The sequence below is a fragment of the Tympanuchus pallidicinctus genome, unplaced genomic scaffold, assembly GCF_026119805.1.
Source record: "Tympanuchus pallidicinctus isolate F22 unplaced genomic scaffold, pur_lepc_1.0 scaffold16, whole genome shotgun sequence".
In the NCBI taxonomy this organism is placed as follows: domain Eukaryota; kingdom Metazoa; phylum Chordata; class Aves; order Galliformes; family Phasianidae; genus Tympanuchus; species Tympanuchus pallidicinctus.
Genome location: NW_026294679.1, coordinates 33,967,698 through 33,973,697, shown reverse-complemented (window position 1 = coordinate 33,973,697; position 6,000 = coordinate 33,967,698).

The window sequence follows — 6,000 nt, the reverse complement described above, 5'->3', positions numbered from 1 at the left end:
GAAATGGCATGTTTCAGATATTTTAATTATTAATTTGTGTGTCTGGGGAAAAAAAAATGTTTGGATTCTGTGCAGCCAAGCAAGGCATGTAAATTCTGAATCAAAACAAATATTCTCCCTGGGACTATAAACTTTTGGCAGTTTACAAAGAAACAGATTTAAATGGGGATTCATTCAGCTGCTCTATGGAGCGACTCAGATGTCCTGGATGTCACAAGGGTGCAGATTTAGCCATGCTCCACCCCCTCCTCCCCCATGCTCCTCCCCCACAAGTAGGGTGGGCCTCTCATTGGAGGATGTATAGGAACTGCTGAATCAAAGCCTGAACCTTTGATTGACCACCTGAGGTGAGCAATGAGACAGCCCTGGGAACACAGGCAAAGGCAATTCAGCTGTGTGACCAGAAGAGCTGGAGCCTGGCTGCAGCTCTCCTAAACTCGATTTAAGAGCTGACTAGCAGTGGGGAAGGATCTCTTTTGGAGATTATTCCTCTTGGAATCTTTTAGTGAGCCCAAGACAAGGGCAAGTTTTCCATCCATTCTTCTTTGGTGTGGTGAACTGTTTAGCCTAACTTTCCTGTATGTTTCTTAATTGTAGCATCTATATATTCATTGATTATACAGAGGACAACACAGTTTTAGAGTTGTTGAGCAATAGCTCAACAATGAGTTTGAATGAGTTGAAAGCAATAGCTTTCAAAGTGATGTCTGGAGATCTGTTGCTCAAAGTAAACTCAAAGTTTTCTCCCTCTACATATAGAATATATATATATATTCTATGCGAGTCAGTTTTGTGAAGATGACATGTAAGTCAAAACCTCAGCTTTGTAGGTTGTTTGGTTTCTTTTCTAACATTGCCAGAGATTTTCTGCTGCTACAACATCATGTCTTTGAACAGAGGTGCTACAAGTCTTGGAGAGGGTGCTGGTGGTGGTGATGGTTGGTACTTGTGTTTCCTGCAGGACTGCTCAAGGAGCTCTGAACAGCTTGTGGGTGGAAATAAAAAAAAAAATGCATGTGGTGATGCCTTGCTCATCAGCAACTACTATTTTTATTATCAGAAAACATCAGCAGTAATTAACTTCTAGTTGTATTGATGAATGTTAATTTGAAGACTAGGTGTCCATATTGTAAGAGCTATTTCACAGAAGAAACCTTATGGAACTAAAGAAAAATGGTGACTGGGAACAAGAAATGGATTTCTTCCTTGAAGAAGAGAGATGCACCAAGTCTTCAACTCTCCAAAATATTCCAGATACACAGGAAGTAAAAATGCCCTGTCCCTAATAGATTCCTTGGTTGTCTTACCACTGTCTCTTTGCTGTAGGTAATTGCTTAATTGCGTGTCAGAGGAGGGGTACACTCTTACTTAATTGCTTAATTTAATTTTAATTAAATGCTTAGTTTCTCCTGCACAGATAATCAATTGGATTGCTGAAATCAGTTGTGGAGTCTCAGTCACTGTCATGTGCCTTGGAACTCTCCTGACATCCAGCAAGACAGTCCAGGGCTCTTAGTTTCCATCAGTGATTGGGACTATGGGGCTCCTTTAAGGAGGAGGGGGTCCTGGACCAGCTGTGTGAGTGTGTGGGCTATCCTCAGGCCTTTCACAAGTAGATGAAGCAGGAACCTTTTGAGAGGTTCCAAGTGGAATAACTGCATTTAAAGTACGATTGTGGCCAACTCTACTGACTGTCCCAAAATGTGTTAGGATTTGCTGCGCTCTGGGTGACGTGTGTAGGTTTTTATAAGGTGTTAGTGCAGAGCTGAGGCACTGCTTTACTCATCATGAAAAGAATCCAGTGCTGTTCTACTGTTCTACTTGCAAAGCTTTGCTCTTGGGGCTACAGCTCGAGGACAGACCTGGGTGGGAAACTCTGTTCAGCCAGCAAACTAAAAAGTATGTACTTTTGGTCAGCTAGAATAATTATATAATATATAATATGTATATTATATATATATGTATATTATATATATATATATATATATATATATAACATATATATAATAATATGTATAATAACACTGTGTGTGCTTGAGGTGTTTTTTATTATTTTTATTTTTAAATTCCCCTTGTGGAATGAAGAAACCTGAAATTCCTTTGGGTTGACTCAGATACTGGGATTATTTTAAGATGAAATGTTGCACTTAGTCAGTATTGTTTGATTATAATTCCTCCCTTTCCCCATCCCCCCTCTTTTTTGCTTATCAAGCAGGTCCCCATAGTGTGTAATGGTGACTAAGTCTGATCTTTTAATGTAGCTTTCCTGCACGTTGAGCACTAAATCTTACTGTTGTTGGAGTGGGAACACAGCATTCACTTGTCACCAGCCAGGTATCCCTGAAAGATCTCACTGCCCTGTTAATGAAGCGCTACCAGTCCAGGAAGAGTCATGGGCTGGCCTCTGCTTTGGAAGGAGGTGATGAAACCTGAGATGAAGAAAGTCATGAAGTCAGAGCTCACATGCTGCGGCGTCGCTGTAATCATATCCTCAGCATCAAAGAGTTCTGCCCTCAGGTACTTTTTTTTTTTTTTTCTAACAGATACGTAAGTTGACCTTAGAGTTATGTTTTTGTCTAGTGGGTTTGATTTTTTTTTTTTTAATTATTCTATTTATTTTATTTTTTTTTTTTAATTTTTTAACCTCACTGTTACATCTTGCAGGTGAGAACTGCCACAGTGGCACCTTAAAGGGGTGAATATCTACTGCTGTGCTCCTCCTAGTATGCGGATGACCTGACCTGGATTTCTGCAGTGCTGGTAACACATCTGCATTTCCCTATGAAATAAGATCTTAGCAGGAGGGCAGGGACACAATGAACACTTTTATTAATCCACTAACTGTAACCATCCTAAAGAATGATCATATTGTTTTCATATCACTTGTGCCAACTTCTGAAGATCTTTTCAATGTAAATGAGAGAGCAGTGAGTACATATTGTGTATATATTGTGCTTCTGTTAGAGTACCAATGTCATGAGAATTTAGTGAGCAGTGGCTCCTTGCAGGCAGTGAAAGACAATCGGAGCACAGGAGTTACACCTCTGTTTTTCCCCTCCCCAGCCTTATTTTTCTGCAAGCACTTTGAGCTGTGCTGAGCCAGCCTGCCTTGCACAGGGAATGTACTTCCCTTTGGGTCTGGCACTCCTCTCACTCCACAACCCTTTTCCCTTTTTATTACCTTTTCTGGAATCAACAAGTAATTCTGTTCCAGAAATAGCACTGTTTTTTATACATAAGCAGGCTCATTCAGTTTAAGTCAGATGGAAGTTTTAATGCTGTTGACTATGGGGTGGGTATATAAAACAGAGCACAGAAAATGTTTATTTGAAATTGCAGAAGGTCCCCAGGGTTTCTAAAAGTGGCTCTGCAGGAATGTCCCAAATAATAAAATGGGAAAAATATTCAAGATATTCAGTAACTTCACCTATGTGTGTCAGTACTGAAACTGTGTTTGTGTCGGCCCTCAATGAATTGTCAGGCCATACTGCATTTACCATTAGGCTTCACCCTTACCATGATGCAGCCAGATTTCAGACCCCAGAAGAGTCACTGTTGGTTATAGAAACAGGAAATACACACAGCAATACCTTGCAAGATATGAGGATAACAACTGGCTGTGCTAGGTAAAGCTACTATTTGTTTTCTACTGGAATGATCCACTTTTAGCTGCCTATAAATTTATTGAATTTAGACTGGATGTTTTCCCTTTAGCCTTGGGCTGAGTTATGTTTCTGAAAGGCTTTATCTTGTGAGGGAGGAAAAAAGCTAAAGAGCAGCAATCCTGCCTGCCATCAACTGTGTAATACCTCTGGGCTCCGGAATGGCTCAACCACCAGGCATTCCAGGATTCTGTGACTTGACCAATTTCTTGCTGCCTGACACAGTCAGCAGTTCTCATGCCTTTTTGTCTTCTGCCTTTAGCTGGAGCTTCTGTGTTTGCAAGAAGCTGAACCCAAAGGTCATATGTGAGTCTTCTATATAGGAAAGTCTGTATATTCTGCTCAGAGTAGAAAAAGCATCTAGCTTTCTGGAGATGATATTTAACAGTGGTTACTTCTCTTGATATTTATTCCAGGGCAGCCACCTGGCAGAAGAATGGGACCTCACTGCTTGGACATGGGATGCTTGCAAGCACATTCTTCTCAAATAAAAAGTTACGATGAAGAGTTTAGAGCTGTTGGTCAGATGCAGCCAGGTGGGGCTTAAGTCACACAGCACAAATCATCCGTAAGTACAAAACTCTGCAAAGATCATGGTTTGTTTCCAGATATGCAGCACTGCTGAAACTCTGCAGGGATTAAATCATATTAAAATGTGAGGGGCTGGCAAGACTGATGGCATTAAGTGCATGTCCTATGCAAATGCACTTTGATTTTTAACTAAAACAAGAGGCTTTTAGACTTTGAGAGTACCTCAGGTGTATGTAAGCTACTTCTGAAAAACGTGAAGCTGTGTGAGGCAGCAGAACAGTGGTGCTACAGGTGATGTAGATCTTCCACAGAAAGATACAGCAAGCATCAACTTAAAAATCCTGCAAGTACCACTCAGTAATGCTAACAGCCTTTGCTGTGTGACCAGTAGTGTCTTGCGTCAAAAATCTTGCATTTTGATCCCTTCTGCCAAATATACACCTTTATGGCAAGCAGGAGAAGGACTTTTGCAGTGCCCTTTTTATAAGCTTCACATTAAACCGTTGTTACTCTGCATATGCATCTTCCAGTGTAGAGTCACCCAATCTGTGGCTTCTTGCATTTCAAACAGATATGTGATAGAACTTGTTATGGTGTAAGTACAAGTATATACAATAAAAGTAAAACATGGGGAGAGTCCATTTACAAGTAGGAATGATCCTGCTAAAGCACTGAAGTCAATTTGGAGTCAGCTCTGTAAATCCAAGGTTATATTTAATGGGCCCTGATCTTGCTGGAGAGTGGGATGAAGAGGTTTCATCCCCCTGGGTTCTACCATCTCAATTTTCTTCTTAATATATGAAAAAACAGATTCTTGATTCTGGATGGTAAATGGTGACTTCGAACAGCAAATCTCTGTTGTCCTTTTCCTTTAAAAAAAACAGCACTGACTGTTCTCTGATGAACGAGGCTGTCCATGTGCTTACCTAGCTGTTCTAAGGCTCTGACATGGGGAACTGGTGATGCGTTAAATGCTCAAATGCAGAAAAAACCCACCAGAGGAAAAATATTAATTTATATTAAGCACATCTGGTTTTGTTGGTTTTGCTCAGTGTGCTGAGCTGGTCTGTACTGCAAATGCTCTCATAGCAAAAGGTGCCTCTTGTTGCATTTGTGTTTTCATCTTTAACAGACAGTATAAGGAAAAAAAAAAAAGTCATGAATATAGCTTTGGGCTTGAAGTGAAAACCAGACAATGCTGGCAGATTGTGACAACTGTATGCTATATACAAGATTCAGTGTGTTAAGTACTCACAGTCTGAGGCTGATATTGATGGCTCCATTGGGAAGTTTCATTGTTAAAAATGCTGCAGAAATCCAAATTAAGAATAGGAAGCTACAGGGTGTTCTGTGGGAGTGCAGGTTTTGCTGAAAGAAAATAAACTGTTAATCCCAAGCACCAAAAATATTGCTACAAAGATGGAAAAGTTAAACAAGCAAACAAAAACCCCACAAACAACAACAGCAACAAAAGCTTAATTAATCATCAGGGCAGGGCAGTAGTCAGCCTCATCTTGTCAAATATTCTTGGCGTGGTGGTTGAAATTCACATTGTGTTTTTAGGAAAAGTTGGGCACTAATTAATACAGGAATAATAATAACCAACAGTGGATTTAATGACAGCACTGCCCTGCAGTTGGGCTGCAAATGGCCTCATTGATGAGGAGCCCCATGGACCTGAGCTTAGAGAGACATTTTTGACATCTCAAGTGATTTCCTAGCTGTTCGTGCTGGAGTTGTCATCTCTAGCCGTTACGCTAAAAGGCAGTGGATTAGGAGAGCTCAGAAAGGCAAAGAGGGATTATGC